Source organism: Podarcis gaigeae, assembly GCF_964106915.1.
Source record: "Podarcis gaigeae genome assembly, chromosome: 1".
In the NCBI taxonomy this organism is placed as follows: Eukaryota; Metazoa; Chordata; class Lepidosauria; order Squamata; family Lacertidae; genus Podarcis; species Podarcis gaigeae.
This window is the reverse complement of record NC_139678.1, coordinates 19,204,158-19,220,775: the sequence shown is the minus strand read 5'-3', so window position 1 is coordinate 19,220,775 and position 16,618 is coordinate 19,204,158. Positions and strand designations below refer to the sequence as shown.

At 43.8% G+C, this 16,618-nt stretch overlaps 1 long non-coding RNA gene across 1 annotated transcript in view; it reads right to left on the bottom strand.

Annotated features, from left to right (window-relative positions):
• Window positions 1–4,137: 4,137 nt before the first annotated feature.
• LOC310844884 overlaps window positions 4,138–16,618 on the bottom strand; it is a 229,374-nt gene continuing 216,893 nt past the window's right edge. The window contains exons 2-3 of the long non-coding RNA XR_014564373.1: window positions 4,293–4,466; window positions 4,138–4,258 (exon numbers count right to left, since the gene is read on the bottom strand). This is a non-coding gene — a long non-coding RNA (uncharacterized lncRNA). The remainder of the gene's footprint in view (window positions 4,259–4,292; window positions 4,467–16,618) is intronic.

Below are 16,618 nucleotides of genomic sequence, written 5' to 3'. Positions count from 1 at the left end.
TTCCAGCAACATTATAACAGAAGTGAAGAGAAACTTAATCCTAGGCCTGCAAAGTCCTGGGCGATTCTAGCAGTGCAATGGGACAGAGCTGCCCTCCCAACACTGGTGTCACTACCAAGATGGAGCAGTGCCAAGGTTGGGGCTGAGCAGACACAGTGGCAGAAATTGGCTCCACTGGTGCACCCAGGCAGCCCAAACAGCACCACTACTTTGCCCCACCTTGTCCAGGAAAGCTGCACTGATGCCAAGAGGGTGACTTCATAACTCTGCCCCACTATGCAAAGTTGGGAGTCTCCACCATTACTCACTAAAAGAGATGCGGGTGGCGCTGTGGGTTAAACCACAGAGCCCAGGGCTTGCTGATCAGAAGGTCGGCGGTTCGAATCCCTGCAACGGGGTGAGCTCCCGTTGTTCGGTCCCTGCTCCTGCCAACAAAGCAGTTCGAAAGCATGCAGTGCAAGTAGATAAATAGGTACCACTCTGGCGGGAAGGTAAACGGCGTTTCCGTGCTCTGCTCTGGTTCGCCAGAAGCAGCTTAGTCAAGCTGGCCACACGACCCAGAAGCTGAACGTCGGCTCCCTCGGCCAGTAAAGTGAGATGAGTGCCGCAACCCCAGAGTCGTCCGCAACTGGACCTAATGGTTGGGGTCCCTTTACCTTTACCTTACCATTACACATTGGCCACTTCTTGGTATGGATAGTCTTCCCAGTTCAGCAATGGAGATTCATAGGTCACACAGTGAAACAGATGAGAATGCAGATGCAAATCTGGACACCTATCTTTCTGCACATTTTGATTATTATCGGGCCCCATCTCAGTTCAGAGCATTGGAAACTGCTACACATGATTAGCTACAGATAACCAGAGTTGGACTACAGATAGTTTCTGCTAGAGGGTGGGAGAAAGAGGAGACAGGAGGATCCCTTAAGCCTCACTAAAAAAAAGGAAACCCACCAAAATTGCCTGGGGAGTTTTCACACCAGTGCCAGGTGCCACCTGTTAGAGACATTTACTTGTGTGCTGTAAATCTCCAAGCAACTAAGGAAACACAGCACTCAATGAGCAGTTCAGATATTCCTAAAATACAAGGAGATTGATTTTGTATGGCTATTTTCTTCCATCTTCTTTAAAAAGCCATTATCCATCAATTAATGAGAAAAGACATTGTGACTGAAAATTATCAAAAGGGAGAGAATTTTTTTTGGCAAAATCCTCTTGGGTGGGGTCCTGGGATATTATTGTGCTTGACTTACTTTGAAGAGGCCCATAGGCATTTGTGATTGTATTTTGCTTTCATGCTACAGATCTTCTCACCAGTAGCTTACACTTTGCTTCCTTCCTGTAGACCCATGCTTCAACTAAAGTACAGAAGAAGACATCATGAGGTAACTCCTCTCATGAGTATTTTTTCAGATCTAGAAGCAAGGGCTGCTGGGGAGGCTGCAGAGCACCTGAGGGATATTTACTGGAAAGACACACAGAGACACCACCTTAGGCCGAGCTCAGAATTCTGCATTGACTGAAATGCTGAATGAATTCTCAAGTAATTCTGACAAAATGGCAGAGAAACTGAAGCCTATTTGATGGCTATTAGTCATGATGGCTATGCTTGGCCTCCACAGTTGGAGACAGCAATGTTTCTGAATACCAGAAACCACAGGAGGGGACAGCGCTCTTGTGCTTGAAACATGCGTGTGGATTTCCCACAGACATCTGGTAGGCCATTGTGAGATCCTCTTACTTTCTGAAGCCTCTTTCTCAAAGTTTTTCTGTTTTGTTTTAGAAACTGGAGGGTGGATTTTGGCACAGCACTAATGTGTGCAGCTAAATCCTGAGCCATCTCCACATTGATCCAGCCATGGGCTCCATAGCATGCTGCTATAGCATCCACAGTAGGGGGGAAAACACCACTTTCCAGGCAAGGACCCAAGAAAACTCAGAATTTGGCTGTCACATGTCCTTCAGCTGCAAGAGATGACGTGATTATTGACCTGCTTCTCCCCTCAGCATGACATTGGAACCATCCACTCAGTTGTTTGCTGGGCCTCCCATTGAGACATAGGCCTTACAAAAGACTTAAAGGAATCATAGAATCATAGAGTTGGAAGAGACCACAAGGGCCATCGAGTCCAACCCCCTGCGAAGCAGGAAACACCATCAGAGCACTCCTGACATATGGTTGTCAAGCCTCTGCTTAAAGACCTCCAAAGAAGGAGACTCCACCACACTCCTTGGCAGCAAATTCCACTGTCGAACAGCTCTTACTGTCAGGAAGTTCTTCCTAATGTTTAGGTGGAATCTTCTTTCTTGTAGTTTGGATCCATTGCTCCGTGTCTGCTTCTCTGGAGCAGCAGAAAACAACCTTTCTCCCTCCTCTATGTGACATCCTTTTATATATTTGAACATGGCTATCATATCACCCCTTAACCTCCTCTTCTCCAGGCTAAACATGCCCAGCTCCCTTAGCCGTTCCTCAAAAGGCATCGTTTTAAAGGAGTCACTGGCAGCTGCAGCATCAGAGCTGGACCGTTATTTGCCAATGGAAAAGGCTACAAAACCCAGGGTTCAGCTCTGAAAGACTCAGGGCTGCCTCCGTAGCCAACTTGACGGTATCAATATAATGCTGCGACGTCGAGGCACCTCTGTCATTAATCACAGGCTAAATAATAAATTTGTCTTCTCTGTGTGAAGTAAAGGCATATTATTCTGCAACAGAATGATTTTGATACATCTTTTAACTAACCAAAAGTAGCATCTTGACAATTTTAATGGGCTAATTATACACTGATGGTCATCTAGGAATGCGTTCATTTTCAGGCCTTTATGTCCTGACAATTGTAAAAGTTATCAGCTGGAAAATTGGCATGCAAACACAGAATTTCAATCTCTGAGCCCCAGCAGGACTTGACAAAAATATTTCCATTGCGCAGAGGTTCAGTCTGGGGCATGCAGAGGAAATGAAAGGCTCGGGACTCCACAGGCCCTTGAAAGAGTCAGCATCCCGGTGCTAAGTGATTAAGAGCCACTTCACACATGGCATTTTTAAGGTGCACACCTGAGATAGGGAACATAAGAAGCTGCCTTATATTGAGCCGGTTGATGTAGCTCAGTATTGTTTATGCCGACTGACATGCTGAAAGGATATACCTAAAAATGCAAATTGTGAACTTGGCACAATGTACATTAGTCTGGGGTGGGTGGGTGGAATCCTTGGACCTGTGTTTTCCTCTGTCTGTACTGAAATTGGCATCACATAACTATTTCACAGTGCACTGCAGTTCCATTGGTTTCAGGAGAGATAAAGTACTTGCCCATGCAAGCATATCGTTAAACTGTGGAACTCACTTCCACAGGAGGCAGTGGTAGCCAGCAACTTGAATGCCTTTGAAAGAGGATTAGTCAAGTTTGTGGAGGATAAGGCTACTAACCATGATGACTATGTTCTACGTCCACTGTTGGAAATGGGATCATGTTAATAGATAGGCCTGGTTGTGGGCAGGCCCTCAAACTGGTTCCCCCACCCCACCCTGGCATGGGTGGAGCTATCACCCTTACACCGGGGTGGCACCACAATCACCCAGGGCTATTGCCCAATCATTTTGAAGGGTGATTGTGAGAGAATGTGTGATGGCCTGGGATTCAGACTCGGAGGCTGAATGAACCTGAGGAATCCCAGCCTGCACAGGAGTCCCCACCTCCAGAACTAGCTGAGCTGGGGCTGGGGCTTGAGCCTGAAGGGTCCTGCCTGAAGGTGCTCCACTCTCAGCCCTGTCAGGGGAAGGTGAGGTTGCCTCTGGGTCCAGTAACCCTCCAGCCTCTCCTGAGCTGCAGAGGCTCAGGGCAGAGAGGCGGAGGGAACTAAGTTCCCGCAGGAGGAATAACAGGGAGATGCAGGCGGGTTTCCCCGAAGTAGTTTCCCTTTTGGTGGTTTGCCTTTACAGACTTCCTGCAAAGCGGGCAGGAGTCAGATATAGTCTTATAAGCCAATACCGTTCTCATTCCTGTAATCAATAAAGTTGTGGCCAAAATTTTGCCCAAAAACCTTAAATAAAATATCCGTGTCTGTGTGAATTTATTTATTCTTGAGGGTCTTGAGCTTGAGGGTCTTGCCAGGCAAGCAGTAGGACTATGAATACAGTGGTGCCTCGCAAGACGAAATTAATCCACTCCGCGAGTCTCTTTGTCTTGCGGTTTTTTCGTCTTGCGAAGCATGGCTATTAGCGGCTTAGCGGCTTAGCGGCTATTAACGGCTTAGCGGCTATTAACAGTTTAGTGGCTTAGCGGCTATTAACGGTTTAGCGGCTTAGCTGCTTTAAGAAAAAGGAAACAAACTCGCAAGACATTTCGTCTTGCGAAGCAAGCCCATAGGGAAATTCGTCTTGCGGAACGACTCAAAAAATGGAAAACTCTTTTGTCTAGCGAGTTTTTCGTCTTACGAGGCAGTCGTCTTGCGGGGCACCACTGTACTAGTTTTTTGGAAACATAGGTGAAGAGAATGCTGTTGCACTCTTGTTTGGCTTGCGAGCTTGCCACAGGCATCTGATCAGCCACTTTGAGAACAGAATGCTGGGAAGGCTGTCAATGAAGCACCTGGTATGGGAAGTTCTTCCTTGGAAATATATAGATTTCTGGACTGATTTCTTTAAAAGTGTAAGGTAACAATGAACAGCAGTGATAACCAGAGGAAAGAGCCTTTCTGGCTTCCTGCACTTAGATAAAAGCCCAGCCAATTGCAAACCACTAGTGAGAAGATTTGTAGAATGAAAGGAAGGGCACTCACAGACCCCCCCTGTGCCCAATCCATGAAAATGTAACCAACTTTTCCTTTCTTCTTTCATCTTATTCAAATGCAATTTCTTTTTGTATTAATTGATGGAGAACACTTGGGGTGGGGGAAGGCAGGATAAATTTTTGGCACATGCGCAAACCTCAAGCTAATACAGATACAGATGTGGTCATCTTTCATTCTCATGTGTCGAAAGAAAGAAAGAAAGAAAGAAAGAAAGAAAGAAAGAAAGAAAGAAAGATGGACCATCACTTGGTTATCACTATGTGCCAACACTGGCCATCATGTGCCAACATTGGCCAGCCTTGCTGAGAATCGTGCCAAGACTGGAATAAGAGATGCAGGGACAGCTTTTTGGGACTGGGGCCATTGGCACAGCTTCCGAAGGAGAGGGGGAGGGAATGTAAAGCTTTGTGTAAATGTTTCTTGGCACAGGCTTGCACCTTCCATTTAAAAGCATTCAAATTCACCCGCAAATGTGAAAAAAATAAGGAAATAGAAAGAAATGTAATATAGGCTGATCATCTTCTCCATGTCACATTATCCCGCCAGCCGTTACCATCCATCACCGTTGTTAAGAAGCCTGGTGACATTCTAAATGGCCTATGAATATTACTTTGATACTGAGACTAATTCCTTGGATGAATTTTAACATTGCTCTACCTCTCACTTCTTTTTACATTTAGCTGTGGCTAGCTACTGCTCTCTCTCTCTCTCTCTCTCACACACACACACACACGCACACACACGTTTTAAAAAGTTCCCATGCTTTCACTGACAATGCTGTTGTAGTGCATTATAATTAAATTTGCAAAAGAGCCGGTGATGGGGAGATCAGAAAGAGTCTGGACAATTATTTTTTTACATTTTTGCTTGGCAGGTGGAAGTTTGGTTGAATAAGGAATATATATGACAGCAAAGTACATGAGAGGAGACTTCTGGATCAGACCAATGGCCTGTTCTTGGGTTGGAGAACTGCATTGCATAATTCAGAGAAGCGAAAACTTCAAAGGACAGTTGTGCTTTGGTTTGCATATTACTTTCAAAGGTGAGAATTAGCTGCAATGCAAACACAATCAGACTTCTTCTCCCAACCCTACTCCCTTCACTTCCCATTGATAGGGGTGTGCAGTGGCCACAAGTTCTCCTTGTATCTGTAGCATCTGGAAGCGGCTTAATCTGATTCAGATCTATTCTGTATCTTTCCAGTTTGATTCTTTGTTTGGGTATGGATCCCATCTGTTAAATCCAAAACCCCGTTTCATTTATTTATCTTATTTAGAGCATTTTGTGCCCTGCTCTTCAGCCAGAAAGTCTCTCAGAGTGGTTTACATGGAGTCCGTTAAAACAGACAGTCCCTAATCACAGGCTTGCAATTTGAAAACGTGACAAGCAAGGGAAAAGGAACGCGGCGGGAAGAGGAAAAGAAATTCAAACTCATTCTTAAACAGCTGTTCTTATAATAAGCAGGTGGAACACTTTAGGAGGAGGAGGAGGTGCCTGAAGAAGTTGGGCTTTCGGCAAAGCTGGTGGAATGAGGCCTGCTTCCAGTGACTCCCACTGAGGCCGTCTGATGGAATAGCTGCTCCCAGGTGACAGTTGAGGAAAGAGGAGGCCTGATGGGTTTTGCCTGTCACAACAGTCAGTGGAGTGGGTCCTATTTCCCATCTCACTCACAATGTACAACAGAGAATCTAAAAATGACTATAACCTTTTTACCCTTTTCACCTAAGTTGGAAAGGTGTTCCCCACCCTCCGAGTGGATTAACCCTGCAAAATTTCAGGCAGATCCAATTTCACACCAAGCTCAGTGATTTGGGGGAGTGAATTATGAAGATTCAGGACAGATGATTTGCAGGCAGAGGAGTATCTGCAGTTCCATCAAAGGGTTTCCATGCAGCGAATCTTTAAAGAAAGAAAATATCTCTGTTTTTTAAATTTTCTGCCAGAACTGGATGGAAATCACAAGTATGGTGAGAGACGCAAGCCTGCCAAATTTCAGAAAGATGGGTGGAGTGCAAGGCCAGACTCCGTGTGTGTGTGTGTGGTTTAAAAATAAAATAAAAATTGAAGGTTCCCTGTACTAAAGTTCCCTGGGGGGATCTTGAGAAATTTTACTTGTTCAAATCAGCTGTCTTAAACAGTCAAAATCCCACCCCAAGTCATTGTGATTGGAGTGCACTGGGAAACTGATTCTATGTGATTAAAAGCTAGACCTGTCTGTCAAAGCAGTCCCCTTGGGAGGAATGGCAGGATATAATTTGAATGAAGGAATACAGTGGTACCTCTGGTTGTGTACTTAATTTGTTCCAGAGGTCCGTTCTTAACCTGAAACCGTTCTTTACCTGAGGTACCACTTTAGCTAATGGGGCCTCCCACTGCTGCCACGCTGCCGGTGCACAATTTCTGTTCTCATCCTGAGGTAAAGTTCTTAACCCGAGGTACTAATTCCGGGTTAGCGGAGTCTGTAACCTCAAGTGTTTATAACCCGAGGTGTTTGTAACCCGAGGTAAATGTAATAAAACAATAGCTCACCTCCCACTTCTCCATGCCTGCCCCACTGGAGCATCTAGCATTTCCACAGTCAGCTTGGTTTCATTTCTCAGATAAGAAAAGCAGGGTGGAGAGGTCTGAAGCAGCAGATCTCCATATAAGGTTGAGCACTTCCTAATCCACCTCAACACACCTTGTTAATGCAGTCTGATTCAGTAGCATAGACTACTCCAAATAACCTTGATTTGCTTCATTTTGCATGGAGCCAATGTACATCCCCATTGGATGCCACTCAGTTAGATTTTAGGCATTTCTCCTGTTCTTAACAGTCAGTTACACATTCATTTCCCCCCTCCCCTGGTTGTGTTGTTTCAGACAAATAAAAATAGTGTGGAAGAGGGAAGAAAGAGACTCAACCTCTGGTAGAAGGGATAAATTTCAGGACCAATGAAACCAATCACAGAATCATAGAATTATGTACAAACATGTGCAAGAAGGAGACATTTTAAGGAGCTGCTGGATCAAGCCAATGGCCCATCTCATCCTGCATCTTGTTCTCACAGTGATCACGCAGATGTCACATCTATATACAGTCTGAAAATGGTTTGGTTGTGTATGGAGTTTCCTCTTTTTTTAAAGAAAAGAAAAGGAAAAAACTCTGGGGATGGTAGCTGTGTGATGATGATCTATGATCCAGATCTCATCACAAGAACAACGGTCATCATGTCTCAATGTTTGGGAAGTGGGACAGTTGAAAAAAACAGCAACCCAGGAAAAAGGAAAATTGAAATTGATTTTAGCTTGCAGTGAGTTCCTTGTGTGTGTGTATAATTCATTTTGGAAAACCTGAATACCAAATCAAAGGTTTTGGCCTCATTCCTATAAGCAGCCCACATCACAGGGTCTTCCTTCCTTCATTCAAAACCTGAAGACTTCTGCTTTGAGAAGACTGAGCTGTCCTGATCCAAATCGATTATCTGAAAAGTCTTGGAGTGAAATGGCCTAATCATCTGTGGGTAGCTAACAGATTCACTTGGAAAATGTGTTCCATGCATTAAAAAAAATGGAGTCATGTTTTCCAGGTGGGTGGAAAAACCGTATTCTCCCAAGAGCATCCCCAAATGGTCGTAGACTTTGTTGCTTTCCCCCTCCTTTGTAATCATGTGTTCCATTTTCCAAGTGATGCACTGCATTGTGGCATCACATATATTGTGCCCATCATACTGAATCAGATCAGCATGCATGAAAGACAAATTCTGAAGTGACAACACAGTGTAGCCCATCAGCCAGGAAATGTGGGGGTTGGGGTGTCTAGTTTTCTATGATAAATAAATGAAAACAATTCTTTTGGTAGTTCTTTTTTTATAGAATGTGTTCTGATCGATCTCCGTCGCTTTTTAGGAGCTCATTCTGTAAGATGCAGAACAATTACGGACCAAAATTGTCTTCTCCTCTGTGTCTGTGTGTGTGTGTGTGTGTGTGTGTGTGTGTGTAAGAGAAAGAGAGAGACAGAATTCTGCATCCAAGCAGATTTCCAACTGTCTCCCCTTCAGTGCTGGAAATATAAGTTTTAAGGGTTGAATGATTGAAGTCTGAATCCAGCGAAGTCATTGTTTCAGCGAAATGTCTTCTGTTCATGGAAAATAAGATCGCTCTCTCCTCCCCACTGCACCTTTTCTAATTCTGCTCAGTGGGAGGAGGAAATGGGGGGAGGGTTCTGTTACATGAGCAGAAATTGTTCCACTTGCAGTAATTTAGTTGATTTAATGTTTGGCCATTGGTAGAAACTGGTCAGTGATAGACCTTCTTCTTGCAAAGCACACACCTTACCACTGAGACTTTGACTCCTCTCCAAATCAACGTGAATAAAAATCAGCTATTTTACATGGTTTCAATATGTCCCTTTGTATCCCAGTCACTTTGCCCCTTTGATATAGTGAATGGCTGGATCTTCCCTAGATTAAAAAGTGACAACTTTTGTACAGTATGAGCTGGCATTCCAGTATACATACAAGTTCAGGGAAATCAAAGGGAGCTCTGCACATCTAATTGCATACATAATTCTAGTGAAGGACTGGTGAGTCTTTTGTGTCTCATTCATTGAAATTAGAGGTTGAAGGTTTTCTACATAAGCAAAGAAATGTTTAAGGTTCTGTCCAGTTCCCCCTCCCCTCCCATTGCTGGAATACTGTCATTGTCAGGGATTCAACAGTATAGTGCCTTCATTCCAGAAGCCGCACATGGTTCATATCATATCATTGGTTAATTTCTCCACTCGCTCTAGAAGTGTATGTAGTCCTATCAAAATTCTGTTTGCTATCCTTGACATTCCTCAGGCATGTCATCCAAACTGGAACCTGTAAATTTGGATCGCTCTTGGGTTTCTTGAAAACTAGTGCAATGCTAAAAGCTTCTCCTGCATTTTTGCTTACTGTTCCCTATCATTTAAACTGCATCTGAGAAGGGGAGAGAAAATGTCGGTGACATTATCATGAGTGGAGCGCAGGGTTTTTGATGCACCTCTCAAAGGAAGACGCTGTGAAGTAAGACCTCCCATCACACTTTTCCAGATCGAGAAGAGTGATCAACTGGGGAGGCTTGGAAAAAAATATTTACTGGAAAGAAAAGCACATGTGCTATCCTTGGTTGCCTCAAAAGTAAGCTCAGAATGACACACTCTCCTAAATTCAAAATAAATTTTCATGAGTCATGGGAAGGAGGGAGAAAAATGGAGGTCTCTTTCACAGAGGATGAAATACTGAGAAATTTGAGAACAGAACAAATACAACACGGCTCAACAGTTGATGGCATGCAGTGGCAACTCACCCGACCTCCAATTGGTCACATCACCGTTGCCTACCAGAGAGCCAGTATGGTGCAGTGGTTAAGAGCGGTAGACTTGTAATCTGGTGAACTGGGTTCGTGTCTCCGCTCCTCCACATGCAGCTGCTGGGTGACCTTGGGCCAGTCACACTTCTCTGAAGTCTCTCAGCCCCACTCACCTCACAGAGTGTTTGTTGTGGGGGAGGAAGGGAAAGGAGATTGTTAGCCGCTTTGAGATTCCTTCGGGTAGTGATAAAGCGGGATATCAAATTCAAACTACTCTTCTTCTTCTTCTTCTTCTTCTTCTTCTTCTTCTTCTTCTTCTTCTTCTTCTACCAAGGGGTAAAGAGGGAGGATCAGGATGGTGCTGATGATGCAACAACGGGAGCACCAGATTGGCTCTGCCAGTATGTTTGCACCATGCTAGCCTCCCTGCCACCTTGCCAATCCTCCTCCTCCTGGTAACCAGCAGCAACACAACTGACTAGAGGTCAGGTGAGCACCACCAACCCAACACAATGTCTGCTATGGGCACTATTTGAAACATACTGGTGTGGTTGGCAACATGGGGACCCCTTCCCTAAGAAACTGCATCGTTCTGAATGGTGCTTTCTTTGCATCCATCAGTTCCTTCTGGAAATTATTATTATTGTTGTTGCTATTATCATTTCATTAAATTTATATACTGCTTGACTGTAGGAAAATACCACAAAGCAGATTTTGACTAGGTACATTTCTCAAAGGAGTTCCGGACAGGCTTAGTTTACCCAAACCTTCTTTGATCGCTGTTGTTGTTGTGAATGCTGTAATTTTGTGCTACAGGGCATTTTCAGCATAGCCCTTACAGATAACCCATCTTGTCTCCCGCCCCCAGCCCTGCCCCACACAGGAAGCCTTTTGTCTTTCAGAGCATATTAAAAGGCAGGCTTCAGAGCACTTCACTGCCATGTGGCCCAAAAGCCTACAATACCACAAAAGTCATGAAACAGGTACACACACACACACAAAAAGAGGACGGGGGTGGGAGGAAGAGAAAAGGATGCTTTAGAACACCTTTCCTTTTAAGTAGTCCCTGTTCTCTGTCAAGCAGTATTGAGCTAGATCATTTACACCAGATTCTTTTTTGCATTCGTCGTACGACAATTTTTACTTGCTGCCAAGAGAGCACCACGTTAGAGGAGGGGTCAGCACTGCAGGGCCTAAGATCTTAGGGATGAATGGAAAGTTCTGTAGAAACTTTTCTGCCTCTGTGAAATGAAATCCTACATGGAGGGAGGGAGGGTGAGAGAATAATAGAATTGTAGAGTTGGCAAACCCTCTGAGGGCCATCTAGTCCAACCCCCTGCAATGCAGGAATCGCAACTAAGGTGGTGGGAGAGAGAGAGAGAGACTACAGAGGTATAAAAACGTTTTGGTTTTTTTCTTTATCTTTTTTAAAAGAAGTCCACTGTCTTCTTTTCCTTATGGTTTGCCAGAAAGGGACCACAATAGACACCGGACGTTGAAATATAACCAAAGGCCAGGTGTGCAGGTTGAGCTGAGTCAGATCTCTGTGAAAACTCACACAAATAGGTGGATTGTCCTGCTACTGCCTATAAACCTCTGACACACAAGAAAGCCTCTCACCTTCCAATGCGGTCCATTCCACTGTCAAAGAGTTTGCACCATCAGAATTCCACCCCCCCCCCCCGAGATAAGATCAGTTTTCTCATCCATGTTCTGTCACGTTTATTGTGGACAATGATAAGAAACAAATGAGCAAAAAAAACCCCAAACCACATTTAAATTATATGCATTTGTGTATGCACTTTCCTGTATTTTACTCATTTTGTATGCTTTGTCCCTTAAAATGTTCATTTTTCTGATAGAATAGGCTTTGTTTGGCTTGTTTTAGCAAATACATTCGCATCATAAAATTAAAGCAGACTGTGAACTGCATTCCAATCTGAGCATAAGTTAAGTCCAGTAAAGTCCCATCCAAACTAAGGAGGGCTGAAGCTGTCCATTTCAGTTTCTCTCAATTTCTCCTTTTCCTCCTCAATCTTAAATTCAGCTCTTTGCATTTCCACAACAGTTTGTCGTTATTTTTAATAATACAAAGTCCTCATACAGATTCATTAGCATTTTGATGCAAATTCTTCCTAATATACCCGTGTTTGTATGCAATTTTGCCTAACATACACATTTCTGCAAAGCAATTAATGTGTTTCCGTATGTGATTTTCACTAATACAGTGGTACCTCAGGTTAAGAACTTAATTCATTCTGGAGGTCCGTTCTTAACATAAAACTGTTCTTAACTTGAGGTACCACTTTAGCTAATGGGGCCTCCCGCTGCCGCCACTCCACCGCCACGCAATTTCTGTTCTCATCCTGAAGCAAAGTTCTTAACCCGAGGTACTATTTCTGGGTTAGCAGAGTCTGTAACCTGAAGTGTCTGTAACCTGAAGCCTCTGTAACCCAAGGTACCACTGTAATAGATACATTTCCATGCACACTTTATCCTCGTATATACATTGCTGTGCACACTACTTGGTTGGGGAACAACATTTCAAAATATGAAGAAGCATATGAATTTCAAAAGATGACAGTGTTTAGGTTTGCTTCAGAAAGTGTGAATTAGGAAGGGTTGACTTTAAATGCAAACCGGATCAATTTTCTCCCCATTCCCTAATTTAGTGTTGATATTGGCACCCTCTTTTCATTGACATGCCATAATTCTAACCCTGACAGTCTGAATTTCCTTGTCATTTTTTAATTTTTTTTTTAATTTTATGGTAGGTATTGTCTCTGGAAGTGTGCAAAGAAAATAGCAAAGAACATGCTAAAACAGAACATGGCAATTTCTCCCTATTTAAAGCAGCTGTTTGGGTGCCAGCTGCTTAGTTAACAAATACATCTTTAATGAAATCAAACAATCCGGCAGGATTTATTGATTGCTAACAATTGTTTTGAACGCAGCCTAGTAGACTGGGCTGTTAACATCCTTTTTTGGACCAATTAGTTCAGTTGGTTTGAATTAGAGACACTTTGCTATTATCTGAGAGGAGGAGGAAGACAGGGAGGGGGACAAAAGAGGAGGATGGAAGCCCTGCCTGTGAAGCAGCCCATTTCTCCTCCTTTTAGAATAAAGTGTGGCTGAGCTGCATGCAGAACAAAAGATACGGATGCTGCTCCAGCTGTTTGGGGGGAAGACAACTGCACATGTTATCTGGGCCTTTCACCTCTCCAACTGCAGTTCAAATCCATCCTGGGATCTTGAACGAAGAGGCTGCAGAGTTTTTTATGCCTCAGAACCCATCAAACAGCAGAAAGGACAAGGATCCCCCATGTATCCGCGGCACTTCAGAGCCAATTTCTGCAAGGGAAGGATAAGAAAGTCCTATGGAAACGCAAATCTTCAAGCTGACCTCTATCTGTCTGTAATTCTATACATGCGATTGCAGGCAGGAGAAAGTCGGCATTCTTGCGAGGGGATGACCGGAAAGCAGCAGGCGCCCTGGCTGTCCTGCTTTCAAAGAATCTGCGAAAATCCATCTCTGACTGCATAATTCCACAGGTCCTCTTGCTACCCAAATCCCTGGCTTTGCACAGAAATTATATATCGGTCACAACTAGTGGCGGGTAGCTGGTGTCCTCAAAGTAACAAGCTGCTTATTAGAAATCTGCACCGATTTTGACCAAGATTTTAAATGCAGAGAAATGACAGCATTTGTTGGCCAAAAATTATATCCATGAGAATTAGCGGTGTCAAAAAGCCTTGGAGCTGTCCCCTTCTGAATATGAATTTTTGGCGTGTTCTTAAAGTGGGCCTGTATTCCAAACACCAGGGCAGCTATCCTTTCACAACCCACAGTAAATCTCCTCCAACTTAGGTTGCATTATGTATGTTCTCCTTTCCTCTCTTCTCCCTTGCTGCTCTCACCCACTCTTGCTGTGGCAGCAGTGGGGGAGAAATGAGGTCTAGGCTGGTCCTTCCTGGTGCTTCTAATTCTGCTATGACAAGAGTCGCATGTGCTTGACAGCCTGGGAAATGGAGCTGGTAGAAATGTTCAGTGTACTTTAAATGTATTTTATTTTGCATTTTGTTTTATTTTAGTTAGTTGTTTTAGTAAACACCACTTGATTTTTTTAAACAACAACAACCATATTAGTCTATAAAAAGGGAAAACAATAAGAATCAATAAAAAACAACAACCCTCAAAATGGTTTACAAAAAGCTAAAGCAATAAGAATCAATGAAAGAGAAGAAGAAGAAGAGGAGGAGGAGGAGGAGGAGGAGGAGGAGGAGGAGGAACAACAACAACAACAACAACTTACTTACACCCCACCCATCTGGCCAGGCCTCCACAGCCACTCTGGGCAGCTCCCAACAGAATATTAAAAACATGACAAAACATCAAACATAAAAAACTTCCCTAAACAGGGCTGCCATCAGATGTCTTTCAAAAGTCAGATAGTTTATTTCCTTGACATCTGGTGGGAGGGCGTTCCACAGAGTGGGTGCCACTACTGAGAAGGTCCTCTGTCTGGTTCCCTTTAACCTCACTTCTCGCAGAGAGGGAACTGCCAGAAGGCCCTCGGAACTGGACCTCAGTGTCTGGGCTAAACAATGGGGGTGGAGATGCTTCTTCAGGTATACTAGGCCAAAAACATACAAAAGGTTAAACTATTAAAACAGATTAAAATTCACAATAGCATTTCTAAGCAGTTGGGTAAAGGTAAAGGACCCCTGACAGTTAAGTCCAGTCACAAACGACTCTGGGGTTGCAGCGCTCATCTCGCTTTATTGGCCGAGGGAGCCGGCTTTTGTCCGCAGACAGTTTTTCTGGGTCATATGGCCAGCATGACTAAGCCGCTAGATCTACTCACACTTTCATGTGCTTTTGAACTGCTAGGTTGGCAGGAGCTGGGACCAAGCAACAGGAGTTCACCCTGTCACAGGGATTCGAACCACCGACCTTCCGATCGGCCAGCCCAGAGGCTCAGCGGTTTACACCACAGCACAAGAAAGTTTTTTAGCAGACACTGAAAAGAATATGTGCTTGATATCAATAGGCAGGGAATTCCAAAGTATAAGAGTTGCAACACAAAACAATCAAGTTCCTAACAAATGTGGAACAGGTATCGTGTACCTGTAATGATGCCAATTCTGCTGATCAAAGAGGTTGAGTGCAATCATAGGTAAACTGGTCCCAAATTCCTATGGTCTTTATATACTAACAGCAATACCTTAAACCTGACCCAGTAGCAAATCAGCAACCATAGCAGCATATCCCACAAATGTCCTGGAAAAACTAGGACATCCTGTTTTTTATCACGAGAGATAGGCAGCCATTTTGGTTGCTGTGATCTCACACAATTTCACAACACTATTCCCCCCCCAAGTGCTTTTTTAGGGACTGTGATTTCACGGGGTGCCACAAATTGTATGTTATCAGCTGCTGTGCCCCAAAAGCACCTTTGGGGATGGAACATTGGGATGAAATCACACGATAACATGGCAATCAAAATGGCTGTCGTGATCTTGCAGTAAAAAACAGGATGATGGTGTCTGGGAAGATGGCATCCCAGATTTTGGCTTCAAAGAGTTGCTGATCTCTGAGCACAGGTGTTAGCTGCTGACAAGTCCTCACTCCTGTCAGCAGTCATGCTCTTTGTATGATGTGGATGTCACCAATATCTCTGTTTGTAATGTTCAATAACATTAATTCTTTACAAGAACATGGGTCTCTACCTATTCTGCCCTAACAAAATATCAACCATTTTGGTGTTCAGCCATGGTCATGAGTATGACTAACGTGACCCCCATCCCAGAAAAGTAAAGATGAGATCACTAAAACCACTTAAGCAAAAAATTTAGGACGTGTTTTAAAATTCCAAGCAATTCTCTACCCCTTTTAAGAGATAAACACAGCATGGGTTCTATCCATTATATTGTGTGCAACTGGATTTCATTTACTGAATTATAAATAAGTCTTGAGAATACATAATATTAGAACTCAGCGGTTCGGCGTTAATTTTATTAGCCCTTTGGTAATATTCCCTGGGGAAAGGGTGTCTATTTCATCTGATATTTGTGTGTGTTCCTTCAGAACGGGAACTACAAGGTCTTTAGACTGAATGGCTTATAAATATTTATAGGGTTTGTAGCACACGTTCCTAGAAGCCCCAACTGAGACGTAGCCTTTCAGAGTCTAGGCCTTATTGTGTGATGGGGAAACAGACCAGACCCACTCAGAATATACATGCAGTATCACTACTCAAGGAAGAAATACTTGCGTACAAGCAAACTCCAGTTTTGCAGATGCAATGCTGGTAATACAGACAAGCCTTTGTGCCTTATGAAGTTCTCATGACTCTATACAGTACAGCGGTACCTCGGGTTACATACGCTTCAGGTTACACACGCTTCAGGTTACAGACTCCGCTAACCCAGAAATAGTACCTCGGGTTAAGAACTTTGCTTCAGGATGAGAACAGAAATCGTGCTCCAGTGGTGCGGCAGCAGCAGGAG